We start from the raw sequence: 13,250 nt of genomic DNA, 5'->3' as shown, positions 1-13,250 counted from the left end.
ATAAAAATTTGTCAATGGGAGCGAGAGTCCCGTTGCCCCTATTGAAGTTGGCGCCTTGATTAAAATAACGACTGAGAACCAATTCGAGAATTCTCTTTATCCAAATCCTTTTCAGGAGGCCCGCAAGAGTATTACACCTAAAAAGGTTAAATCTAAAAAAAATCAAAATCAAAGGATCTGGAACACTCCCTTTTTTTTTAATAAGGAGCGGGAGCTTGCTGCTTTTTAAAACTCGGTAGCGGGAGTGGGAGCTAGCTTTCTTCAAATGATAGGAGTGGAGGCTAGTTCATTTTAAAAAAGAGAGCGTTAACAACTCTAAAAATTAATATTCATCAAAATTTAAATGGAAATTATAAAAAAAAATATCTCACACTCTTCCATCTTTCTGTTCTGGACGAAAGCTCTAATAAAATCAAATTCTAAAAATCTGCAAATCAAATTTATTAAATTAAAATTATTGAAACTGGATCAAGCATGATTATTAACAAAAAGATATTTTAATTACATACAATGCGAATTATTCATCTTCACTTTATATATTTTATATAGGATTTGGGATCCTCGTTTTAAAGAAAGATTTGGATATAGAAAAATCCCGAGGGTTGATTCACAGTTTTTAAAAAAAAACAGTAATGCCCATATAGACGTCGAATTCATAGGGATAGCGGGGGTTGCCCCCAAATGACAAAGTTCTATGGAAATACTAACTTTAAATGACTAATTTGTAATAAAACCAATTAATTAGTGACTATTCTTCAGATTCATGATTTCTATGAAGAGCCTGGTAATAGTAAGGATGCAAAATTTAAAAAAATCAAGCATATAACTGGGTTAAAAGAAAAAATCTTGACAAATTCTGAAGTCCAATAATATTTAAATAGTAATTCCTGGCATATACAAATGATACAGAAGGGTGTAAGAAATTAATTAAGATGGAATTTAGCTTAAAAAAGGAGGATAACAATGTGCAGTAAGAATTTATTCTTTTAATTTTAATGTTGATAATGTAGCATTAAACACATATCAGTATCATACTCATGATCTTATTAAAACCAAAATTCTCAAAATACTTAGTGGTGAAAATTATAAGATAGAAACTTTATTTAAAATGAGCCTCAATCCTAAAATTATTGAGGAAAATCTGATTTTTCTAAAAATATTACCTCAGATAAAATTCTAATTAGATAAAAACATAAAAAAATAAGCCTTCAATTATAAATATAGGCAAATTGAAAGAATTACTTAATCAAAAAATAATACCAATTTTGAAGATGCTGATATATAGGCCTTTATTGCAAAGTAGCATCTAAGTTTTAATTAACATTTAGATATAAACATTTATAAATTTATATTTGCTCAATGACACAATGTGCAATAGAAACTGCAATTCCATAAAGGATTTATTTTTGATATCTATTTTTTTTATATTTGTTGTTTCATATAATATACTTGATTTCTTATAATGAAAAAATATTTCGTATAAATACTAAACAACTTTCAAATAAATCCTGAACAATTTTAGTTACAATTCGTTTTTTTAAATGATCAATAATTTATAAATACTGCCCAAAATTATTTATTTTTTAGATATTAAAAATATTGCCTATATTTTGATAAATTCTGCCTAAAAAAATTATAGCCATATTTTATTAAGCAAGAAAAATCGGAAATAAATTTGGCGCAAGATTTTTAATTAATAAAGTAAAATAAAAATAATTATATCCAAAAGTAAATAGTTACTTTTTTCTTATTTTATATTTATTTCTTTTCTTTTCTTCATACTATATCTTTTATACAATTTGTATAAAAATTTTAGACCAGTTCGGCCCGAATTTTTTTTATTTAATTGTCCGGCCCGATATTTTTTATATACGACTTTCCCGGAACCCGCTGGCCGGGCTTTACAGATCTCTATTAAATATATCCATTTTTATATCTCTAAAATGATAAGGAACTTTGCTTGTTATAAATGGGGATGATTCTCCCAAACCTTTGGTTAGGCCTGAGCCGCGACCATAGGTTGATCGAAAATCGGGGAGGAGGAGGAATCGACTGAGTTTGATGATCCGGGAAATTCGGGTATGGGGGCTGGGGGACCCAATTTTGCGAGGATTTTGGTCACCGTACTAAAATCTACAAAAACTAAACAGGAAACTTAACACACGAGTAAAAAAAGACGATAATAGTCACACTCGTAATCAATTAAATTCTCAGTTGAACCATATTAGAGATGAAGAGCCGTATGTTTTCGCTGAGCGTGGTGCATCTCATAACAATAATACGCTTTTTTATAATGTGCATGCAAGCGCTCATCGTTTTAAAACCATATTATGGGGGAAAATTGATGATGATTGAAGAGGTTGATTGTTTCACCAAGTTAAATTAAACTTGATTGAAACACAAAAGCAAATATTGAATGTCAAATGAGCAGGGAATTAATTTTCTGATGATACATTGCCTGAGGAAATTTTAAAAAAGCATTTAACTGGGCAATTATAAAGGAATGGAAGTAAAGAGCCATAACTAAATGTGGAAGTGGCCACTTGCACTTATATGGCCCAATTTTTATACGATATAAACTTTCTTATTTTATTTCTAAATGTGATAAATAGTTATTAGAAACATATAGGTATAACAAATAATATTTTTTTAAAAAAATACCAAATAACCAATTCTAGAGAAAAATTAACTTATATGATCTATAGGGGAGACTAGGTCGAACCGATTTTTACAAAATTAGCTATAGCTCCTAATTTTTTTAGATAATATTTTATAAAAAAATTTAAGAAATATAATCATTTTTTTTAAATTTTATATTTTTGTAAAAGATAAAATTTTGTTCCATCAATAGTGGGGCGAGGCAAACCACTTCAAGGGGCTTATTGGTTTTTTTACGACATAATAAATTGAAATGCTTTTATTTATTAATAATGATATGTATAGAATAATTATATTGTTTTATTTTTCAAAAAATCATAATAGGTATAAATTGAAGCTAATTATATATAAAAATTGTAACTTAATTTTCTTTAATTTAATAAACATTTTGGACATTAAAAAAATAAGGATCTTAAAGAGTCATTAATCCTAAATACCAATCATAAACAGCCATGAAATTGCCTTTTCAAAATTAAAAAATTTTTTTTTTCATTATTAACTGCCATAATTGACGTATATGGTTTAACCAGCCCCGATAGCTCTAAATTGACAAATCATGATTGAAATAATATCTAGATATAATAAATACTAATAAAACTTTCCCAAATTATAGAAGAGTGTTTAAACTTAGTTATAAAATTTAATTTATATATAAATGATTATATATTTTAGTAAAAATAAAAATTCTGTCTTGTAAAAATCTTTTGAAAATTCATCAAAATTTTATAATTTTATTTCTTAAATAAAATTTTTAATAATTAATTATTTCAAAAATTATTTCATCTATTGATGTAAACTAATAAAAACTATATTAGAATAAAATTTTAACCTTCTGGTGTATTTAATTTTAAAATATGATTAAGTGGTTTGCCAAGCCCCGGGGTATATATAACTCCAGTCTCCGCTACTACATATAACGTATATAGAAACGACATGTGTAATTAACAAATGGCTTCTCCATAAGTTTTGGAGTTTGTTAGAATCAGCAATAAGTCTATTCCTATTTTTTCTATTCATTATAATAAAGATAAAACAACATGGATGTTATTCGGAAACGGTTAAAATATCTGAAAATGTTAAAAATTGGTGTAATACATAGAAAACTTATTTATTTATAAATCTGAATATAACAAAATATATGAAGAATAAGACTACAATTCCCCAGATATAAGTATCGAAGAATAAACGCGAAAATTAATATATGGTTATATATATTCTGGACCAACATTTCAGCTGGATGGAGGCATAGAAATAAAAATTAAATCAAGGATAAATACGAGCTGGATGAAATGGAGAAGCGTGACGGGTGTTATATGATATACGAATATACCCTTTATGATAAGGAGCAAATTATCTAAATCGGTGATAAAACCTGTTTTATGTGTATCAATCAGTGACGAGCGCTAAAAAGAAGAGAGGGGCAAAGTTTTGCTACGATGAAAATAAAATTGTTAAGGTGGTTAGCGGAGGTGAACCTCAAGGTTTATGTTAGCACTAGAATATTAGGGAGCTTGAAGGTAGTCTTGATAAGGATAAAGATGTTTATGAATAAACCGAGATGATACTGGCGTGCGATGAGAAGCATTATTTTGAAAAAGTGGTGAGAAATATATACATTATGGAAAAAGGAAAAATGGAAAGGTCAAAACACGAAAAATAGAGATATTGATAAAAATTATATATGTATAAATCAGAGACCCCAGGCCCAGCCCTACCGGCCCGGCTTAGATACCCGGGCTGGGCCGTATTTCAATTTTTTTTAATTTACCCGGGCCGTTTTTTTTAAAAAATATCTTGGCCGGGCCTTATATTTTAAACCCAAATATTTGAAATCGCCATTATTAGCTGTAAAAATCAAGAATAAATAAAATATATTTTAAAAAATCTGGGCCGGGCCTGAAAATTTGTTATAAAAAATAATCCGGACCGGAAAAAATTTTAAAAAAAAATCCGGACCGGGCCGTAAAAATGATACCTCTGTAGGTCTCTTGTATAAATAATTGTATGAATCGTTATAACTTGTAAAAAGAAATAAATGAGCTAACCACTAGAAATGATAAAAATAGTTAATATAAAAGATTTATGCAACATATTAAAGATTTCCGGCCATAAATCAAATGATCTGATAGGACCTCAATAACATCTGAAATGCTGAGCCTCTAATAAAAGTAACTTCCACTAAAAAACTAAAAAAAAACTAAAAAATTCTCCAAAAATAAAATATTCTCCAAAAATAAGAAATAATAATTTTAAAATCTTTTGAATTAACAGTTTTAAAAGGTATATTATTATTTATAAATAATTTGAAAGAAAGAAAGTAAAGTAATAGATGAAAGTGGATATGGCTTTAAAAAGTTACCATTTCATTTGTATTTAGTAAATTATTTGAACATTTGTAATTTGGGGTAAAATTTCTGTAGATAAAAAATGGCATTAATAAGAAAGAGGACGATTGTCTTGACCTGACGCTCAAATGATAGAGGCTGCATTGACAAAGATAAACGTGATAATGGCAGAATTGAGAGAAAATGATAGAAATGAGGTAATAATTTTTTTTGTGAAATATGGCATACCCTTAGCTAAATGATCTTATTAATATATTTGCAACAGAGACAAAACGAGTTATTGTTATCATTTTTATAAATGATAATGAGGTGGGAAATAATTATACCACCTTATCATTTTGTTAAATAATTTTTCAATCAGACAAGTATTTATATTCACTAATTTAAAAAATTATTGGTACCTGGTGCTTACACAGGGTTTAGTAGATTTGATGGAAAAGATTTCCATATTTTTTAATTTATTTTCAAATAAAGTTATTTAAAAAATTTGTGAAATAACATATTTATATTCATAATAATTTTTACAAGTAAAATAATTTTATTTAAATAAATTAAAAAATTTAGAAATTTTTTGTTAAATCAGCCCAACATTGTAATATAAAATTTATATATATTTTTAGGAAGCCTTTAAATTAATTAGGGTTCTAAAATTAAAAATATACCTTGAATTTTAGGGATATAATAAAAATAAATTTTAAAGGTAAAAAGTAAATTAATTTCATATTTATGTGTATGACAAAAAAACCTCATATTTTAAGTTAGGATATTCGTCTACATCTAGTGTTAAGAAGCGCCTGGCCAATCTGTAACTCAGGCACCCGAGAGGTATGTAAAGAAGTACCACTGCTAAAATGCACTGCAGCATTCTTTTGAATAAATCCAAAACAGTCAAACAATAATGATCTATTGATATTTCCAATCTATCAAATAAAAGGGAGCAGGAAAATCTGTTGTCTTTTCCAAGTAACCTATAATATAAATATATATAAATTTTCAGGAATAAAAAGAGAAAATAAAATTATTCATTATTCAATTTAATGGCACTGTGTTATATTTTTTTTTTATTCCAGGTTTTAAAAAAATAATTAAAAATGCTGAACATTACTCAATATTCATAATAATCTCTTCTTTTGTCTTAAGATAAATTATTTGCAAAATGGATTCAGGATTTAATTTATCTATTGCTACCAATCCCCTATCAAATGTCGATCTATTTTCGGACAAGTATTTAATCGTAGACACATTAAATGCCAAATCATTAATTATCATCATTTTGTTCATCACTACATCTAAATAATCAATCATAGTTTCCATGTTCCTAATCATATTTGCCATAATCGAATATAAATTAAGGTCCTTTGTTTGATAATATTTTAGGTCGGTAATAATCACCAAATAGTTATTTTTTGTTTCGTTAATTGTCACGATTGTATCCGTATGTATGCGCTTACTGAGAACTGGTCGCACTTTTTTAACGACAAATTCATAGAATTTAGGACTGCTTAATGTTAAATTAGACATATCTTGTTTAAGTTGGTCAAGAGCCCTCGTAATATTGAGATCATCTAAGCTAATGGTTGTAAAGACTTTCTTGAGAAGAAAGAAAGAAAGAAATTCATATATGAATTAGACATAATATAATAATTAAACAATTTTTTTTACCAATAATATAGCATCCAATTTTTCTTCGATATCTAAAAGAATGGGTTGGCGTTCTATGACCATATTCAACACGGAGCCTCTTTTCCAACATTCATAAAAGTTTCTTAAAAATAGCGTACTCGTATCTAATCTATTATCCGCCTTATTAATTGGCTAATAATCATATTATATAGTATTTTATTTTTTTTGAAATTTAATCGCGAAAACCTGAAAACTTGGATGAGCTTCACTTTCATTTCCCATATTTTTCTTCTGCATAAAAAAAATATAGATATAATATTGTTAAAATTAGATCCAACCATCAATTCCATAAAAATTTGCGGATCTCGCAAAGGTTCGCACACGTAACGGGTCAAGAAAAAGGATAAGATCAATCCTGTTAGCACAAAAAATTGAATGTAGAAATAAAACACGTTGGATAGGGTCCTCATTCTGTTTTTTCGTAATCATGTTTTCAAAATTGATATTCAATCATTTATTATATTAGCTTTTAAATTATGGGTAAATAATCAACTTTCATAAATGACAAATTGAGAAATGATATAAAACTAGGAAAATATAATTTTATAGAATAGGGACGAGATTTTGAATAAATAAATTACTAAGCCCTTAATTAAATTTAATTTCTCTCTATGTAAGTTGTATAATAAATATTCAACGATTTATTCAATATCGTGGAATGAGCCTTGATTCGTCTAAATTGGGTCAGCCCGTTATGGAAATGTTTAGATTCAAAAAATTGTATAATTTAAATATCATTTAATTAATTATCATTATCAATTCATTAACCAAAAAATTAAATATAATTGACTTATACATAAATGAATATTAGACTATGTCATTAAGTATTTTTCAAATTTGCATCTAAAAAAATTTTATAATTTACTTCTTTGAGTCTAATTTACATTCAATTTTATCTTTCTTGTATAAAATAAAAATAAAAATTTAGCTTAAATTCCTTGAAATAGCTGGAAAAAATCTAGAGGGGAAAAATATTTACCGTTTTTCAGAAACTTATTAAGGAATATTTATCTAGACCTCCTATCTATGACCCCTACATTTTCTCAGCGTTGGAAGCAGAATACCCCTCAGAAAAGTACCCCCCACCCTCCGAAAAAAACAGTATTTTTTTGACACCCTTTTAGCAGTACATGAGATAGTAGGAATATTAATAAATATTTATATAAAATGATAAATTATGAAAATCAGAAATTTTTTAAAGTAAATGATAAAGTAAAATAAAAGAATAAATTTTCCAGTCTGAATCAAAAGTCTCAGAATCATCATCAGAAGAAGCTAATAATGTATTAGCATAAATTCAATAAAATAAATTTACAATTCTCTGAATCTGACACTTCTTTAAATTCCTTAACCTCTAGGTCATGTGTAATACTTATATACCTCGTTTTAGCCTAATATAAAAATTTCAAAACTTAGACATTTTTCAAAAACCTTGACTTGAATTTAAATGATGGTAAAATTCACAGATATCTTTAATATCATCTTTAACAAATGTCTTTTCCGCCATTCCTTTTGGTGTTAAAAATTAATGTTTGATTAAATTTCATCGATTCGTCATTGAATCTTTTATTAAACTGCATAATGTCAAATCAAGTGCAGTATAAACTGGTTTTATAACTAAAATTAAATATTATATTTAATAATGAAAGTATATACACCTCTCCTTTTTGGATTGTAATGTTTGAAGTCTATACCTTTCAAAATTAAAAGGTTCACAAATTCAGTGTTTATTGTCTATTAGGATTACAAAATAATACAAGGCAATAATTTAAATTAGACTTCTTAAAGTAATCAACTTTTGCCAATTGAATTTGATTTACTGCAAACCCTACATTTTTCGAAATGGTTCGCAATTTTGTACAAGCCAAGCTTGTTATCAACAATATATTATCCAAAAAAGTCATAAAATAAAATAAAATTTTTCTATTCTAAAAACAATACCACTGGATATGGTAAAAGTGGCAGAATCTTCAGAATCCTTTAAATTTTAAAAGCTGCCCTCAAAGTATTGTAAAGTAGATTTTTTTACAATAGCTTTATATGATGATTGCCATCTTCTATAAATATATAATAAATATTTTAAATCTAAACAAAGATAATGTTACAGAGTGGTATTCTTGATTCATAAAAATAGATTGAGATTTTATCACTACATCACTCTGACTTACTTTGAGCACTGCATATCCTATATATAACACTATTTAAAAATACATGGATCTCGTTTAAGATCTCTAAAACATTTTTAGTCTTTTATCAATTGGCATAATTGAACAATGATTAGATTTGATCAATGGCAATGAACAAAAGCTGTCAATGCCTATACTCCTATGATCCTTCCACCCATGTTTAAATTACCATCATAGGAGTAGATTTATGGATCTAAGTTTGCATATTATATTCTTTTTATTATCATGATCAGTTGGGTTAAAATTTTCAATATATCTTACTAATTTCGATATATCGTACTACAATCAACTATAATTGAAAGATACCTGTTAAATACAATCTCTTTTTCAATTTTTTTATAACCATATTTTAATAAAAATATTTATATTATTATACGGAAATAAATAGAATATAATTTGGATTATAATCCCTTTTGTTTTTTTCACCCTTCATTTTTCTTTATTTTTTTGAATATACAATTTGAGGACTGATTCCGAATCTGCAATTGGTTTAATAATGTCTTTAAAAGCTACCAAGCATACCTTTATATCGTTAAAATTTTGCCCTCAATGTCTTTTTCTATTCTGTTCATTTAACATTTCTTATATTATGCCATGTTAAGCATTTGTTTTTCTTAGTTAATATTTTTGGGCATGGAATTGGAGAAATAATTTTATAAGATAAGAAATCTTTTGGAAATAAAATTATAAAATAAAAAATTACAAGCAATTTTTTTTTTTTAAAGTACCTCCATTTAAATTTTAAAAAGCAATTGCTTAACACCTCTCTTCCCAAAGTAGAGGCAACTGACTCCTATCTATCTCGTTAGACTATGCCAGCCCACATGAGACCTTTATAGTTTATATGTTGTTTGTGTAAAATTAAACTGATGCTCTGGAAATTTTGCAAAATTATCATAATTGATGAATCAAACAAATAAAATATTACATGAAATTTTTTATATTATTATTTCTTTATTTATTTTTTTCGTAATTTATAATAATAAATGATTAGTAAATAAATTTTTTTTGAATTTTAGCATTTCCAATTTTGGCTGAGTGGAGTAATATAACGTGCCCCTTTTCTTGCTATTCAGATAAGAGTCTGAATTCAAGAAACGATTATAATTTATAAACGAATCCATGCTTCTCATATAATATTTTGAAAATTAATGGCAAATTTTAACGAAATAAATCTTACAATGAATAAACTCACATTAAAAAATTTGTCACCAGATATCTAGCCGAAACGATTAAGCGTTTGACAGAATTCGTGGACAAGACAAACACTATAATAAAAAATCCAGCTACGTAATTGATAAATATTACAAACAAATGTATATCAATAGAGGCACTGATAGATACTATTATATATGCAATATGTTGAACCATATCTGCCATGTATACCTCATTCGAATCGATAAAATTTCTAAATCGATTTATATTGTCAAGAAAATCGCATATAAATTTAAACGGATATTTTAGCGGGTCAGGTTCCATCTTTGATATAGTTCCGCAATTAGTAGGTAATGTGTATGATTCCCACTGGAAAAAAAAATGAAAAAAGTATTAAAATAAGATGATAACTATTTGTTTTATGATAATGTAGTAGGTTGGTCCAAAGAAAAGATTTGTTTTGATTCCCCCCAAGGAGTAATTGAATTCGGATGTGTAATTTAATGAGAGCGAGCTCATTGCTATCATAATTTCTGCCCACTCTAAGTAAACATCCCTGAATATTAACGATGATTTGTTTAACGTTTTGTTAATTGATAAAGCGGTATGACGGCATTCTTGATAATTACAATCGGTCTCAAATTTCGTCAACGAGATTATCATATTTATACACTCATCGTGATACCCAAGTGCCAAGGCTGTAATATTTGGATTTTGTAGGTCTTGCCATCCTTTTACATACTATAGTTAGTTATAATATACATAAAAATATGAATATTTAAAACTCAAGCATAATGACCTTAAAGAGGGTACTGGCAACGTTAAAAATCAGGTATATACATGTGTTGCTTAACAATCTTAAGAAATACACATATTTTCTAAGTAAAATACATTTCTCGAAATATCTCAATGTACCCTTCCTTATTTCTTTTAATAATTTTTATAAACATTGTCTGAAATGATTTTGATTAGCATTGAATTCTTTCACTGACCAATCATTCTTTATATTACACTCGTAGTGGGGTATAATAAATTCCTATGGTAAATAAATTAGATTTTAAATAATATGATAGATCATAACTCATTTATAAAAGATTACTTCCGTATAAATTAAGAACTAATTTTATTAGATTATAATTTACAGAAGTAAAAATAAATTTTATAGAAAGGGTATTATACTGTTTCTGGAATGCCTCAATTATTCAGTAATAGACAATATTTAAATAGACAATGTTTAAACCTGATAAAAACTAATTTATAAGTCTAGTAAATTTTGATGAAAAATTTAGAAGATTTTTACATGACAGAATTTTAATTTTATTAAGTTATATAATAATTTATATATAAAATAGATTTTATAGTAAAGTTTTACTCTCTTTTAGAATTTGAGAAAGTTTTACGATTATTTATTTTGTCTAGATATTATTCCAATCAGGATTAGTCAATTTAAAGCTAGCGGTACTTGCTAAACCATACACGTCAATCGTGGCAGTTAATATAAAAAAAATTTAAATCTTAGAAAGAAATTTTATGGCTGTGTATGATTGGTATTTAGGATATATACTAAGAAATGATAATCTCTCCTTAAGATCCTTATTTTTATATCAAAATATATAATAAATTAACCAAAATTAAGTTTCAATTATTATATATAATTAGCTTCAATTTAAAAGTATTACTATGCTTTGAACAATAAAATAATAAAATTATTCTATAGGTATCATTATAAATCATTTCAATTCATTATAGCCTAGAAAAACTAATGGTTTAGGAAGCCACTTTCAGTGATGTTCAAAATTTCAACCTTTATGAAAAAAATAATTTAAAAAACATGATTATATTTAAAAAATATTCATAAGGCCATTTTCAGACAGAACGTTTTTTCAAAGCAGTTTTTAAACAATGTTATCAGAAATTTCTTTTTAATTCCAAAAAAAATGTTAAATTCTAGAATTAATTTTTTTTTATATGATATAATATTTAAAAAAAACAATCTGGAGCCACAAAACGCCATTTAATCGTTATTTAAATCGAACCAGTTTGTTTTCTATTTACGATTAAAATGCAGATCTAGATTGTTTTTTAAATATTATATTATTTTAAAAAAAATTAATTCGAGAAGTTAACATTTTTTTGGAAATAAAAAATTGATTGCTGGTAACATTACCCAAAAACCGCTTTGAAAAAACGTTCTGTCTGGAAATGGCCTAAGGTACTTCTATATCGATTCATATATGGTGCTTCATAATATCTAAAAAAGCAGAGGTTATAGCCGATTTTGGAAAATTCGGTTCTACTTATCCTAACATATATATATACTATTCATTATATAATATTATTTATACACGCTCAATCATATATTTTATCATGTCAAATTTCGATAATGGACTCCAAGATTCTAATATTAAGTATTATTATTATTATATCACAAGAAGAGTATTACATTTTTTTTGTAATTTTAAAATGTCCCCAAATTTGAAGCGATAAATTTGTATAAGGGTAGGTATTATATCCTCTAATTCCATTTTACAATTCTAATATGGCCCTCAAACTATTGATGTCATAAAAATTAGATACCCTATTTTATTAAAATTTTGAAATAAATTTTTGGTTGCTTTTATTAGCATTTATTCAAAATAAAATGCCTAGCATTTTTTTGAGAACCCAATAATTAAAAAAATATCTTTAAACACCCTCTCCTCTCTGCAATGATACCTCTAATATATTTAATTAATTTTTTGGGATAATTAATCTGTTTTATTTTAATTTTTCAAATAAAAAATCCAGGGCACATTGAGCCAAGTAACAGGGTATATAATATACATAAAAAGTTACGAGAAATATTAAAAATCTCAAATTTAATAATCAAATAAAATTTTGGTTAAAAGTCAAATTTTAATAATATTAATGGTCATACGTACCTCAGTCCGACGTGCCTTTAGTCCTCAATCGTGATAAAATATGATATAAAAAATCTTAGATAATTGTATATGGTATAAATTTCATTTCTTATATGTGATATAAGAGGGTTTAAGCTTTCATTTGATTTATTATAATAATTAAGATTAAAAATGACTTAAAGATATTGAAGCTTAATCTTTTTAGTCTTACTCCAGACGAAATTAATCGAACATAATTTATTAAACACATTTTTGAGTATAAAATTTTAGCGGGTCGACGAAGCAAATATTTTTATTGAGAGGTGTATATTATAATGATTTAT

This window comes from Gordionus sp. m RMFG-2023, chromosome 3 (assembly GCF_954871325.1).
Source record: "Gordionus sp. m RMFG-2023 chromosome 3, tfGorSpeb1-WG-v2, whole genome shotgun sequence".
Lineage (NCBI taxonomy): Eukaryota > Metazoa > Nematomorpha > Gordioida > Chordodea > Parachordodidae > Gordionus > Gordionus sp. m RMFG-2023.
The sequence above is the reverse complement of the archived record's forward strand: the minus strand, read 5'-3'. Positions refer to the sequence as shown.